The following is a 16,214-nucleotide window of genomic DNA, read 5'->3' as shown; positions in this document are numbered from 1 at the left end:
GAGGTTTTTCATGCAGGTCCCCACATCTGTACCCTAGAGTTGAGAGTGGGGGAGAAACCTTGACAGGGCCAGACTGGATTAGTGAGCAAATTGCAGCTATTAGCGAAACCTAGAGCACAGTCAAATGCAGTTATCCTATGGAAATGAACATGCTGGAATATAAAGAGAAGGAATGCAGGTGCATTTGGCATATCTGATTTCTAATAGCTTTGGAATTGCTTTTTTCAAAACTTGGATGCTTATTGAATGAGAACAGAAATCCTTTATAAAAATAAATATCAAATAACTTAAAGATCTTAAATCATTACAAGGGAAATCTGTCCCTTGCGGTAGATAGCTGCACAATAAGGCCTTGTGTGTCACAGCTATTTTCCACCCCCCCGCCTTCACCCCGCCCTCCGGCCACTGTCATATATGGAATCACAGTTCTTCCTAAATAGGAGACATTTAGTTAAAAAAGCTACTGCTACAGCTACAAAGAGGCTTCCACATAGCTTGAGTTCCCACTTTATCTGCTTTGTTTTCCAAGGACCAAATCCTACCTGGTACTCTATACAGAGACACCTAGTGGATAAATAATATAGTAAAAGCAAACATACCATTACTGTCCTCTAGTATCCCCGTGCAGAGCCCAGGAGGTTAGCGAGTGAGGCCTCTGCACCTCCTTGGTGCTAGGGAAGTGAGTCCAGCTCTGACTCTGAATATGCTGGAAGGGAAGGACTGTTGAGCTTGGGCTGGAAGAATGGCTTTGGCAGATCTAGTGGCTGGAATCTCCTTCACAGAGAGTACATAGAAGGTAGCTGCGTCTATTCTAGCTCAAGAGCTATGGCCACGTGCACATAGAGACCACCATCATCCCTGGAACCTGCAGCAGCTGCCCCACTGAGGAACATGGCTATGGGGCAGGTCCTAGGGCCTTACCTATTAACTTCTTAGGTTATTAAAATTGAAAGTTTTTTTAATCTAAATTTCAATTTCCCTATTTATGCCACTTGTTTCTTTGTTTGAATTTCTCACAAAATGGACAATGAAAATCAGAGGCGCCGGCTTCCTCCAGGCTCTGGGGGTGCTCAACTCCCCTGTTCTGCCCCAGGCCCAGCCCCCGCCCGACCCTTTCCCCCAAGCTCCCACCCGCACCCCACTTCTCCTCACCCTTGTTCTGCCCCACACCCTGCCCCCACCCCACCCCTTCTCTCAAGCCCCCACCCCTGCCCCACCTCTTCCTGCCTTGGCTCCACCGCTGCCCAGCCTCTTCCCGCCCAGTTCCATCCCCTCCCTCGAGTGCGCCACATCCCCCTCCTCCCCATCCACCTCCCCACCAGCGCCTCCCGCATGCCACGGAACAGCTGATCACAGAGGGCAGGAGGCACTGGGAGAGAGGGGGAGGAGTTGATTGGTGGGGCTGCCAGCGGACGGGAGGTGCTTGGGATGAGGGGGGAGCTGACTGATGGTGGGTGCTAAGCACTCACTAATTTTTTTATGTTAATTGGTTTACAAGAGCTATTTCCACTGGATTAAAAAAAAAAGCATGGAAATAGCCTCAGGTTAGCCTGTTTAAAAAAAAACCCTAATTTTTTCATTCAAATTTGATCTTACTGTCTCTTTAACATATGGAAAAAAAGTCAGTGAAGCTCAAAAAACAACTAATTCCACAGAGTTTGCCCACCCCTTGTACAATACAACAACATAAGTTTATAACAATATTAACTATCTGCTGGGAAACATAGCAAGGAAACACACCAAATCCTCTAAAGTGAAGAGAAATCTCAATAGGTCAGGTTAACTGAATTAGATACCAAAGGCCTCTACTGGACACTGTGGAGGAAGAAGTATTACCAACTTTTGTGCTTAATGGTATAGCAGATTTCTGATCTGTCATAACATCGTAATGAATCAAGTGATCATTAATACTTCCAAGGCTGAGGGATTAATTTAACTGGCAAGCTTAACAGAATGCCAATTAACTTCTTGGTGAATGGTTTCAGAGTAGCAGCCGTATTAGTCTGTATCCGCAAAAAGAAAAGGAGTACTTGTGGCACCTTAGAGACTAACAAATTTATTTGAGCATAAGCTTTCATGAGCTACAGCTCACTTCATCGGATGCATGCAGTGGAAAATACAGTGGGGAGATTTCTATACACAGAGAACATGAAACAATAGGTGTTACCATACACACTGTAAGGAGAGTGATGAGGTAAGGTGAGCTATTACCAGCAGGAGAGCGGGGGGGAGGGGGAAAACCTTTTGTAGTGATAATCAAGGTGGGCCATTTCCAGCAGTTGACAAGAACCTGTGAGGAACAGTACGGGGGGGTGGGGTGGGGGGAATAAACATGGGGAAATAGTTTTACTTTGTGTAGTGACCCATCCACTCCCAGTCTTTATTCAAGCCTAAGTTAATTGTATCCAGTTTGCAAATTAATTCCAATTCACCCGTCTCTTGTTGGAGTCTGTTTTTGAAGTTTTTTTGTTGAAGAATTGCCACTTTTAGGTCTAATCAAGTGACCAGAGAGATTGAAGTGTTCTCCGACTGGTTTTTGAATGTTATAATTCTTGACGTCTGATTTGTGTCCATTTATTCTTTTATGTAGAGATTGTCCAGTTTGGCCAATGTACATGGCAGAGGGGCATTGCTGGCACATGATGGCATATATCACATTGGTAGATGTGCAGGTGAACGAGCCTCTGATAGTGTGGCTGATGTGATTAGGGCCTATCAGAGGCTCGTTCACCTGCACATCTAGTTAAGGCTACGATATTGTAAAGGTCATGAAAGTCATGGAATCTGTGACTTCCAGAGACCTCCGTGACATTTTCACTTCAGGCCCCGAGGTGGCACGGCTGAAGCTATCAGCCAGGAGAGCCCCTCTGCAACTCCCAGCCGCTGCGGGCGGTGGGAGGCCTCCCCGCAGCCTCCAGCTGGAGCCGTGGGGGAGCCCCACAGCTCCAACTCACTGCCTGCGGCAGGGGGACCCCCACAGCTCTAAGCAGGTGTTGGTGAGTGGGGGGAACCCTGGAGCCCCAGAAGGTGTGGGTGCTGGACCCTCCTCCTTCCCCATTTTGTCATAGTTATTTTTAATAAAAGTCAGGGACAGATGAGGAGCTTCCGTGAATTTTTAGTTATTGTCCGTGACCCGTCCGTGACTTTTACTAAAAATAACATAACAAAATCTTAGCCTTAGCTATAGTATTTAATAGCTGAAGCAATTTACAGACTTTCTATCGAGTGTCAGGTACATTCTGCATGCAGAGTCTGTGAGAGAGGTTCTTTTTTAGTTGTAGCATGCATGGGAGATGTAACCTTCACTGGATGGAAATTGTTTCTTGACTTTAGCAAAGCTTTTGACACGGTCTCCCACAGTATTCTTGTCAGCAAGTTAAGGAAGTATGGGCTGGATGAATGCACTATAGGGTGGGTAGAAAGCTGGCTAGATTGTCGGGCTCAATGGGTAGTGATCAATGGCTCCATGTCTAGTTGGCAGCCGGTGTCAAGTGGAGTGCCCCAGGGGTCGGTCCTGGGGCCGGTTTTGTTCAATATCTTCATAAATGATCTGGAGGATGGTGTGGATTGCACTCTCAGCAAATTTGCGGACGATACTAAACTGGGAGGAGTGGTAGATACGCTGGAGGGGAGGGATAGGATACAGAAGGACCTAGACAAATTGGAGGATTGGGCCAAAAGAAATCTGATGAGGTTCAATAAGGATAAGTGCAGGGTCCTGCACTTAGGACGGAAGAATCCAATGCACCGCTACAGACTAGGGACCGAATGGCTAGGCAGCAGTTCTGCGGAAAAGGACCTAGGGGTGACAGTGGACGAGAAGCTGGATATGAGTCAGCAGTGTGCCCTTGTTGCCAAGAAGGCCAATGGCATTTTGGGATGTATAAGTAGGGGCATAGCGAGCAGATCGAGGGACGTGATCGTCCCCCTCTATTCGACATTGGTGAGGCCTCATCTGGAGTACTGTGTCCAGTTTTGGGCCCCACACTACAAGAAGGATGTGGATAAATTGGAGAGAGTCCAGCGAAGGGCAACAAAAATGATTAGGGGTCTAGAACACATGACTTATGAGGAGAGGCTGAGGGAGCTGGGATTGTTTAGCCTGCAGAAGAGAAGAATGAGGGGGGATTTGATAGCTGCTTTCAACTACCTGAAAGGGGGTTCCAAAGAGGATGGCTCTAGACTGTTCTCAATGGTAGCAGATGACAGAACGAGGAGTAATGGCCTCAAGTTGCAGTGGGGGAGGTTTAGATTGGATATTAGGAAAAACTTTTTCACTAAGAGGGTGGTGAAACACTGGAATGCGTTGCCTAGGGAGGTGGTGGAATCTCCTTCCTTGGAAGTTTTTAAGGTCAGGCTTGACAAAGCCCTGGCTGGGATGATTTAACTGGGAATTGGTCCTGCTTCGAGCAGGGGGTTGGACTAGATGACCTTCAGGGGTCCCTTCCAACCCTGATATTCTATGATTCTATGATCCTTGAAGCATGTTTCAAGAACTGAAGTGCTAAGGGTTCTAGGCAGCTTTCCTTCTTGTTCCATGTTCCCAGTTTGAGCTGTTTTCATGGCTTCCTTTATGCTGCTTACTGCACAGAAATAGTTAAAAAGGGGGAAAAAAGCCTACCCAAAAAATCAAATCAAAACTTTTTATATTTAAACACAATCTCGAGAAAGTGAGCCATGACACTTGGTGATTAAAGGGATTTCATCCTGTCTCTAAAAATAAGTGCTTTTGAATGGCTGGTAATTTTGGGACCGGCAGGCCTCATGTTTATCCCATCACCGATGCTCTGAGCCACCCAGTCCAGCACTTCCTATTACATTTTGTTTTAAAGGGACACTGTCAAATAATTAAGGTCCTTAAGAAAAGCAGTACAATGTAGTGTTCCATTCTCCACTCCCTTGGGCTTTGTGTAGTTATTTACACCTGTGAGTGCAGAGTGGAAGCAAAGTTTAACCCTTTTGGCTGGTAGCATTTTACCTCCTTTTTGTTCTCACTTTGCCTTGGTGTAAACAAGGACACAAGGTGACAAGGAAAATTAGGCCCTTAAAGTGTATTGGACATGTAGCAAATACAGTGGTCCAGATCCTGAGCTGACATAAATATAGATAGGCATAGGTGCCGACGCCGTGGGTGCTCCGCGGCTGGAGCACCCACAGAAAAAAATGGTGGGTGCTGAGCACCCACTGGCAGCACCCCTACCAGAACCTCCCCCTCCCCCACCACCTCCTACCCGCCAGTAGGCCCCACCGATCAGCGCCTCCCCTTCCCTTCCAGTGCCTACCACCTGTTGCAGATCAACTGTTTCTCAGCATCAGGAGGTGCTGGTGGGGAGGGGGGAGAAGCAAGGGCGCAGTGCGCTCGGGGGAGGGGGAGGAACTGGGTGGGGAAGGGACAGGGTAGGGGTGGGAAGAGGTGGGGTGTGCGTGAAGCAGGGGGTGGGAAGAAGCAGGGCAGTGGTGGGGCTTTGGAGAAAGGGGTGGAGTGGGGGCGGGGCCTGGGCAGAGCCGGGGGAGCACCCCCCAGCAGATTAGAAACTTGGCACCTACAGGTTTCACAGAGGGGCAAAATCACCTTCTTTTTCTTTATGGCTAGATGGAAGGGGGAAATCTCAAAACTTTTTTCTCTCCTAACATGTGGTCATGGTATAGAAAAGTTTGAGAACCATTGGTATAGCTTGGTTATTGTCAGTGGAGGTATGCTGATTTACATGACCGGAATATCTGGCCCAATATATATGTTTTATATTTTAAATAATGGAACCCATAACTTGACTGACTTTAATGTAGTCATGATCTGATAGGATGTGCTATTTGGTGTTGTAGGGATAGAGATTTGACATAACATTTCTTTGGCTGCCATCACTGCTGATGCAGGTGAATAAACAAGGTTCTGGTTGTTTATTTCTATGTTAATTTTAACCTCAATTAGTAACATGGGAGGGTAAAAAAAAATCAGTGTTTGACAAATGGAAAAAGACAAATTTAGTAGGAAAGATAAAGCACCATTTATTCTCAAGCTCCTAAGAGGCTATTACAAACTATGAAGCGAAAAGGAAAATTAAGTTGAACTATGAAAAAGTATTTGAGTATGTCCTTTCAAGTATTCCCTTCCCTAATTTAAAAGGCTAATGACTGCAAATATAAAGAATGCTGCAAATTAGTCCTGTTTTTCTTTTGCTAGCAGAACAAGAGTCAGATTGAACCTACCTGGCTGTTCCTTCCCCAGGGAAGAGATGGGGCTAAATTACAAAGGAGGAAACTTATTATCTATAACCTCTATCCTGGTTACATCTCCCGCCTAACGACTCAGAAAGGACCTATCTGGTAAAGTGGTTTAATTGACAGATTTACATTTTAAAAGGTTTTAATATATTTATATTCCTCCCACAAGCCTCATATCTTTCCTCACCCTTACTGAGCCACTTTGGAGCTTTTCTTCTTCATAGGTTTCAAGTATAGGTGCATAGGTGATAACCTGCTTATGTGAAGTATCAGAGGGGTAGCTATGTTAGTCTGGATCTGTAAAAGCGGCAAAGAGTCCTGTGGCACCTTATAGACTAACAGACGTACTGGAGCATGAGCTTTCGTGGGTGAATACCCACTTCGTCGGATGCATGTAGTGGAAATTTCCAGAGGCAGGTATAAATATGCAAGCAGGAATCAGGCTAGGGATAACGAGGTTAGTTCAATCAGGGAGGATGAGGATGTTCTCCTACAGGAGAAGTGTTCTCCATCACTGGTTCATTCACCTGCACATCCACCAATGTAATCTACGCCATCATGTGCCAGCAATGCCCCTCTGCTATGTACATTGGCCAAACTGGACAGTCCCTACGTAATAGGATAAATGGACAAAAGGATAAATGGACACAAATCAGATATTAGGAATGGCAATATACAAAAACCTGTAGGAGAACACATCAATCTCTCTGGACACACACTAGCAGATTTAAAGGTTGCCATCCTGCAGCAAAAAAACTTCAGGACCAGACTTCAAAGAGAAGCTGCTGAGCTTCAGTTCATTTGCAAATTTGACACCATCAGCTCAGGATTAAACAAAGACGGTGAATGGCTCGCCAACTACAAAAGCAGTTTCTCCTCCCTTGGTGTTCACACCTCCACTGCTAGAAAAGGGCCTCATCCTCCCTGATTGAACTAACCTCGTTATCCCTAGCCTGATTCCTGCTTGCACATTTATACCTGCCTCTGGAAATTTCCACTACATGCATCCAGTGAAGTGGGTATTCACCCACAAAAGCTTATGCTCCAATACGTCTATTAGTCTATAAGGTGCCACAGGACTGTCTGCTTATGTGAGTCTCTGACTTCTAGTCCCACACTTCTCAGCCTTCTTGCTCCCACAGCCTTCCAGTACACACACACACACACACACACACACAACTATTGGCAGGCCCACTGATTTCATAAACTGAATGGGTTGCAGAGAACAGACATTTATTTTTAAGCAGCTGTTTTTTCTCTGTACAGGGAGAAGAAAAATCTTCTTTACTTAGCTTTCTCTCCCCTGCTCTTCCCCTTCCCTGTTCTCCATGGTCCCTCCCTTGCCTCAAACAAGAATATGGCCATTCCTTTTTTTTTTTTTTAAATACAAGTCAAAGCTAGAGTAAAGATGATCACTCTTTTTTTGCCTAGTGTCTTCATAATTAAAGACATCCCCAACTTCTTCAAGACTGACTGAGAAAAAAGATCATGACCCACTGCCTAGGGAACGGTTCCAATCATTGACCTTTCAGTCCTCACAGCTAGAAGATATCTTGTCCTATTTAATCATTTAGGGTGACATTCCCCATTTGCAGAGGGGAGTGTGTCAGGCGTATCAACCACTTAAAACAGGGTTTAGGTAGTGTATAGACTTTATGCAGACTCTATGCCTGGGGGAATTTCACCTTTTGTCTTGTTGCTTTATGTTGGGTTATAGGGAGGTCATCCCCAGTATTAAATATACAAGGGCCTTGAGTTGCAGGGCATATGTAAACTGACTTTTCAGAGTGGGGTTATTGTATTGTTACACTTTGACATACATGGAGGGGGGGGGGGGTCACCCCATCTCAAAACCACTGTCTAAGATTTAGTAATGGTCTGTCACAGTGGTGGTGGTGGTGGGGGGAGGGGTGTTACACCATGATAAAAGGTTATTTAATGGTAGACAAGATGACAACAACTGGTGGTTAAAAAAATCCATAACAGGGATTTTATTTAAACTGGAACAAATAGAACTGGATTCCACTTACTTACAAAAACATGAAGAATATATATATATAAAAAAATGAAGAAAATATATAATAAAAAAAATTGAAGACAAACACATACTATAACTTATTACTAAGTGTACTTAACCAAATATGACAGGTTATAAACCTCTAATATATACACCAAGAGGTATGTGCTTTTGAGAAATCTCACCCATAATGGTTATGTTTACATTGAGTAGGTCATTTTAAAAACAACAACATTATTTTGAGCTAGGAGCTACTATATGTTTTCCAGTCTTTCATGCACCCATGTGACATACACAGTATGTTGTGGGGAAATTAACCCTGGGTTAGTTTTGTGTTTCAAAACTGCTGACTAAGTTCAAACAGAAGTTCTGGGCTTCAAATCCATTCTTTTAATAGAACCCAAGCCAACCTTTGCACCTCGGGACCTATGTACCAACTATAGAAATAAAAGTAATTTGACACGTGGGTGCAAAGCTTACTGAAGTAAACAGAGAGACTCTTATTGCCATCAATTCAGTGGGCTTTTGCTCAGGTCCTAACATACAAATGTGTTCACCCCCATCATACAGCAATGTTTCCATACCTTTATCTAGTCTGCTTTCCTAGATTAAAGAGGCCTCCTAAGAGGTCAATCTGGCTACATTGCTCAGACCTAGCTAAGCCAGACCTGACAGACATAGCTAAAGCAACCTAAGCCCAGTGTAGCCACCACTAGATTGATGGAGGAATTCTTCTGTTGACCTAGCTAGCTACTGCCTCTCAAGGAGTGGATTTACTACAGCGATGGAAAAAAACCCTTCCTGTCGCTATTGCAGGTATCTACGCTACAGCAGCATAGCTGCAGCACCACAGCTACACAGCTCGAGGGCTTGCAGCGTAGCCATATCCTCACATTGTCACACGCAGAGACACAAATTCTCAGCTTGCTGTTCACCCGCGTGCTCTCTTCACGCTGAGACAGTAAGACGACCCTCTGAAAGGTGCTGAAGTTTTCTGATGCAATATTTCCTAAAGGGACCCTCTATCAATCATTCTCCCTTCTCAGCCTTTGGTACAAATATTGTAATGGCTCCGACCCCTCAGACAGAGACAAACGCCTACAAGATCTCTATCAAGCATTCTTACAACTACAATACCCACCTGCGGAAGTGAAAAAACAGATTGACAGAGCCAGAAGAGTACCCAGAAGTCACCTACTACAGGAGAGGCCCAACAAAGAAAATAACAGAACGCCACCAGCCATCACCTTCAGCCCCCAACTAAAACTTTTCCAGCGCATCATCAAGGATCTACAACCTATCCTGAAGGACGACCCATCACCCTCACAGATCTCGGGAGACAAGCCAGTCCTTGCTTACAGACAGCCCCCGAACCTGAAGCAAATACCACCAGCAACCACACAACAAAAACACTAACCCAGGAACCTATCCTTGCAACAAAGCCCGTTGCCAACTGTGTCCACATATCTATTCACCATCACAGGGCCTAATCACATCAGCCACACTATCAGAGGCTCGTTCACCTGCACATCCACCAATGTGATATATGCCATCATGTGCCAGCAATGCCCTTCTGCCATGTACATTGGCCAAACCGGAGAGTCCCTACATAAAAGAATAAATGGACACAAATCAGACGTCAGGAATTATAACATTCAAAAACCAGTCAGAGAACACTTCAATCTCTCTGGTCACTTGATTACAGACCTAAAAGTGGCAATTCTTCAACAAAAAAACTTCAAAAACAGACTCCAGCGAGAGATTGCTAAATTGGAATTAATTTGCAAACTGGATACAATTAACTTAGGCTTGAATAAAGACTGGGAGTGGATGTGTCATTACACAAAGTAAAACTATTTCCCCATGTTTATTTGATTCCCGTACTGTTCCTCACAGGTTCTTGTCAACTGCTGGAAATGGCCCACCTTGATTATCACTACAAAAGGGTTTTTTTCCCTCTCCTGCTGGTAATAGCTCACCTTACCTGATCACTCTCCTTACAGTGTGTATGGTAACACCCATTGTTTCATGTTCTCTGTGTATATAAAATCTCCCCACTGTATTTTCCACAGTATGCATCCGATGAAGTGAGCTGTAGCTCACGAAAGCTTATGCTCAAAAAAATTTGTTAGTCTCTAAGGTGCCACAAGTCCTCCTGTTCTTTTTGTAATTGTTCTGGCATTCTTGCTGATCCCAATTAAATGTCTAGCTGATAATTACAGTAACACCCAGTCCCCTTTCCTCCTCTCATCCAAAATGATGGTGGTTTCTTAATGTCAAGATATTAACTTCTGTGTTTTGGTGGGATTTCTGGTACTATAAAGCATTTAATGTTGTTGGATTTAAGAAGATCCTGTGCAGGCCTGTGTGAAACCTCTGCACATCCTGAGGTTTCCAGAAGTTGTACTGAAGTCCAAGTGCATGTTGCATCCCATGTCACTTGCCAGTCAGTGGTGCAATTTAAAGTTCATCATATTTGCTAGGCACGGCACTGCAAAGCTATACGGCCTTTGACCCAAGTGGGCTTTGAGGATAACTGCATTTTTCTCTGTGCTGTTAGCCCCTCTCTCTTGTTTTTCTCTGTATTGCTGACTGCACTTGTCTTTATATTTCTAGGAATAATATTGTACTCTACTGAGCCCAGTGTTTAACTTGTAATGAAAGAGGTGCTGGGGCTCAAGCAATTTTGTTACATTCATAACGGACGCAGCAAGCCCAGAGGTGCTGGGGTTCTGAACTGCCAAGCCTAATGGTGCCGGGGCTCAGCCCTGGCACAAATTAAGTACTGACTGAACCATTTCTCTTTCAGTATTGCCCCACTTGAGGTATGTCTATACAGCTGTGATAGATGGAGTTGGGGGGAGTAGCTCCCTTTGATGGACACCCAGCCAGCCAGTTGGCTGTAAAATGCCTCTTAGTCTGTTCTCTGCTTGCTTTACCTGTAAAGGGTTAACAAGCCCACAGATAAAAGAAAAGGAGTGGGAACCTGACCAAAAGAGCTAATGGGAAGGCAGAACTTTTTAAAATTGGGAAAGAAACTTTCCCTTTGTCTGTTGTTCTCTGGGCTGCAGGGATGGAACAGCAATGCTGTTTAAGGCTTGAACCAGGTATGAAAATTCATCTTCCATACCTAGAAGAAATTATTTGGATAGGGGATGTTTAGTTAGACACAATCAGGTTTATTTTGGCTTGTGGATCTCCTGTGCGCTAACCCCAGATGTTTTGTTTGCTTGTAACCTTTAAGCTGAACCCCCAAGAAAGCTATTTTGTGTGCTTAATTTTTGTAATTGTTTCTTTTAAGATAGAGCAAAAAGCCTAAGTTCCAGATGTAATTTTTCCCCTTTAAGAACCAGACTGGATTTTTGGTGTCCTAAGAGGTTTGTGCATGTTGTTTGATTAGCTGGTAACCACAGCTAAGTTCCTTTGTTTTCCTTCTCCGCTCTTCCCCAGAATGGGGGGTGAAAGGGCTTGAGGGTACCCCACAGGGAAGAATTCCCAAGTGCTCCTTCCTGGGTTCAAAGGGTGTTTTTTGCATTTGGGTGGTGGCAGCATTAGCCAAGCCAAGGTCAGAGAAAAGCTGTAACCTTGGGAGTGTAATACAAACATGGAGTGGCCAGTATTAATTTTTAAAATCCTTGCGGGCCCCCACCTTCTGCACTCAGAGTGACAGAGTGGGGATTCAGCCTTGACAACAGCAATCAGAGGTGCGATTGCAGCATGTGTAGGCAGACCCAAGCTAGCTTTGATCTAGCTAGGTCATTAAAAGTTGTAGTGAAGCCTGGTATGGGCTAGTTGCCTGAGAATGAGCTTGCCCAGGACCCTGGGTGTTTACTCAGGTGGCTAACCTGTGCCATCACCCATGCTGCTGTGGCTTCACAGCTACTTTTACTTCACAGCTACTTTTGTAACAAGTTAGCTAATTCAAAGCTAGCTCGGTATGGCTGCATGCCAAATTGTTGTTAAGTATCCTTGGTCTCCCTGCTGCTCTTGCTACAGACATCTGTTATTGTATGCTTATCCTTCCCTCCCCTGGCCATGATTACTAGTTTAAATTTATTTCCTCTAATGGGTCTGTCCTCTTTGCCAGCTCATTTACTCTCTCTTATACAGTGGCTCTACCCAACTATTACAAAAACACTTCCAATGTCTCAAGTGCTTAAACTTTTCCTAATTGCACCATTTTTTTTGTAGCCACACATTAAGATTCCACTTTATTTCATCCTGCTGAATTCAGAGACTCAGAATACACAATTCTACTTAACCTAGACACAGACAAAAGTGCTTTGGATTTGAAAACCAAACATGTCTAGCCAATTTAAATTAAAGTACAAAGATTGCTGTATGAAAATATAGATTAGTGTGGAAATTAGCACAGAACCTGTAGAAATTAGAAATGGCAAAGTCTTATTAGTTTCCCTATCAGTACCCTTCTGGCTAATGCAGCACTCTTCCCTATGTTGTGTCCTTATGTACTTTCTTCAGTCTAGTTCTAAATGACTTAAGTGATGGGGTTTCCACTAGTTCCCTTGGAAAATCTGGTTGAATGTATTTATTTCCTTCCTTCTGCAGAAAGTCAGACCTTCTCCCACTTCCTCTACCACAGAGGACCTAGCTGCCAACACGGCTACTTTTCCTGCAGACGTTTTACTCCATCGTCCCAGCCTTCTATCTTGACCAGCGGCTCTTCCACTGACGCCACACATTCATCACCTGCAGCACCCCTGTAGTTCAGGTATGTCCAACAGTCTGGCCTCCAGCTCCCCTCTTGCTTTCTCAGTTTTATAGTGCCACCAATCACTGTAGTATCTGATAACGTGCAGGGTTCCAACAAACAAAACATAATAAGCAAGCCAAAAAAAATATGAAAAACCAGAAATGATCTGCCTTTTTTTTGGCGCAAGATAGTGGCGTTTCCTCTATGTTCTGTATGTTGTCTGATTTAGATAAGGGCCTCAGGGCTGTTGTCCTCTTATGCCACCTATGAGTTCTTGTGGTTGTGACGGGGTTAGGACTCACCACCGCTGGTGCCTCCCGCTGGTTGCTCCGGGAATTAGCTCTGTCCGGTCATGGAGCACCTTTTTCGCGTGGTGCCTTGCCCCTTGTCTGCTCTGCTGCTTTGGGGACCCTCATTGCTCCCCACTCAGCAGCGTCCTTTTCAGGACACTGCCCTCTGGCAGTGCCCACTGCTCCGGTCTCACCCCCTTCTGGGGGTTTGGTGTTATCAGCACTCCATGATCTGCACCTGTTGTAGTGGCCAGCTGCAGCCTCTAAGTCTAGCTCCTTATCGCAGGGCCCAGCCACAGCCTGGATCGGGCCATACGCCTCTTCAACCTGGTGTAGCACAAGGGGAAGTGGGAGACCTGGGTCGGGACCCAGAGACCCTTCCTTCTCTCCCCTTGCCCTGCTATCATCCCTGGGCCACTTCCCCTTCGGCCCTATGCACCTGCCTGGCCTAGGCTGGCGCTCCCCAGCACTGCTCTGTCAAAGGTACTACCTTCCAGCAGAGGAGCCAGTCCTCCTCCCTTGACCACCAGGGAGAGACTACCTGCTCCCTTCCTGGGCAGCCTTTATATATGGCTGAGTCTGGCTCTGATTGGCTGTCTCTAACTCAGCCTCTGATTGGCTCCCTAGCAGGCTGTCTCTGATTGGCCGCCCACCTGCACCGCCTCCCTGGCCTGCTGAAGCCCCATCTAGGATAGGAGTGGGGCAGCCACCACACTACAGTGGTGCTCTATAGATAACGGTATTCCAACTTGGTACCATTTGGTGCTTGCAGAGTGAGTGCATTGCAGAATACAGGACACGCAAGATTTGAGAGCTGAGGCCTACCCAGGAGGGTGTTGGGCTCCCTGGGGTGGGTGTTCTGAATAAGTCTGCATGTGAGGCAGGGAGCCTGAAAAAGTGCAAGAAGAGGAAGTAACTTGTCAAAGGTGCTTGTTTGGGGAAGGATGGCATGAAACAGCATAGCAATGGAACAGGAGTCTTAACTGTGGGTAGTCATGAGATGGCCAGGGAAGGCTGTCTGCTTAATGTAGGATAGACCAGTCTCGCTTTCCCCTGCTGGTCAGTTTGAACTGGCCTTCACTTTACTTTCTAAGAATACTCTCCTTACCCTGCTGCCACGTTCTCTGGCTTTGTTCAGCAGGACCGCAGTTTTGGTTCTAATGCTACTGCTGGAACCAGCATAGTCTCAGCTGTTGGCCTTTCAAAGTCATTTACACCTTTAGGACTATCCTTTGTAAACTAGCACTTGAGAGGCAAGACACCAAACCAGGCTGAGACTCATAAGGGCAAACTGTACTGTCCCCTTTCTTTGCTATGGAGGAACTCTTGTCTTTCTCCACATCTCTCATGTTGTTTAGTCTCATGGGTTGGGGCGCATTTAAGTGGGCCTAGAAAATGCTCCATCTTTTCCTAAGTACTCTTTTGTCATCAATACAGTTCTAGCGGTCAGAGACCAAAAACCCCATTAGGCTTAATTCATCTTGGGTAAAACCACAGTCAACTCCATTAGCTTCACTGCAGTTACACCAAGGATAACTGTAATCCAGTAAAGTCTATATTTTCAGAAAGTGCCCACTAATTTTGGTGGTTCAGTTTTTGGGTAGATAATTTGAGGCATCTAGGGGCTGATTTTTCAGAAGCGCTGAGCACCCACGACTATTTGAAGTCAGTGGGAGCTGTGGCTGCTTAGCGCCTTTGAAAATAAGGCTCTCAGTGTGGCAGTCCAGCTCCCTTGCAGGAAGTCTCTTCCCGCCACATATTTTCTCACAGTGTTCATTATTTGTATAATGCCAACAGTATGCTAAGTGCGTTTTTATGCTTCGTCCAATCTAGCTTGATGCTTCACAAGCAAACAGGCTTATTTAGTAGTGAACACCTGTTTGAAGGTTCAGTAAAACACAGTCAGGCTCCTTTGTCAAATCCCACATTAAAACTCTCTATTGCCCTCAGACCTACAAAAACAACCCCAAACCAAAGACAATCACCCAGCAATGGTTAGGCCATTAGAGAGCTGCAGTGCTGCTTATCCCACAGCTCCTAATCATTCATTGCTACCTTGTTCTCCCCACCTATTCATTGTACATGTCTGCTGTCTCTCAGCCCATACTTAGATTGTAGGCTGTTCAGTGCAGGGAGCACCTCTGTGTGCCCATACAGCGCCTAGCACAACAGTGCCCTGATCCCTGATGGGCATAGGTAGGACTGCTCAAAAAATGTTCCATTGAAACTGTCACCAGAAAATTGGATTTTCAATTAAACTATTTCCCCTCCTTCTTTCTTCAAAAAGCATCTGCTTTCTGTGGGGAAAAAAAAAAAAGATTTTGTTGAAAAGCTGAACACCTGAAAACTGAAATTTGAATTTTGAAATGTCACCAATGCATCATGGAAGTTATAGTTTGGGTGCCTTGTGTCCCCATTCTCCTCTATGGGCCAGGCTCCCCTGCTTAACTACATCTCCCATGATGCAACATATCCTCGCTCCAAAAAGGGAGATTGTGTATCTGAAAAGGATCACAGGAGAACCAAGAATATGGCCCATAGAATCAAAATGAGAGCATAAGGCAGCACGGCAGCATTTCCAAATAAACTTTTTTTGTTGTTTCAGTCAAAACTTATTGGTATTCAAAACTTCCTCCAAAAAATTGAAAGTTTCCATGGAAAAAGCTTAGATGAAAACCATTTCCCCTTTCCCTCCTACTTTCATCAAAATGTTCTGTGGAGGAGGGGGAAGAAAGGGAATCCCTATTTTTTTTTTTTGGACCAGCTCTATCATTAAGCAGTACCACAATACCAATAATGAATCATAATAAATGCTGTACTAACTTGGGTGATCATGCTATCCTTTTCCATCTACATTTCCAACTGACCAATTGTCAATTCCTCTCCCGTAAGGACTTGACTCCCTATCCCCTGGAATCAGACCTTTCTGCATTCATTCCTCCATCTTATGTTTCATCCTTTTCTTTTCCCA

The sequence above is a fragment of the Eretmochelys imbricata genome, chromosome 2 (genome assembly GCF_965152235.1).
Source record: "Eretmochelys imbricata isolate rEreImb1 chromosome 2, rEreImb1.hap1, whole genome shotgun sequence".
NCBI classification, from domain to species: domain Eukaryota; kingdom Metazoa; phylum Chordata; order Testudines; family Cheloniidae; genus Eretmochelys; species Eretmochelys imbricata.
This window is presented reverse-complemented; position numbering follows the sequence as displayed.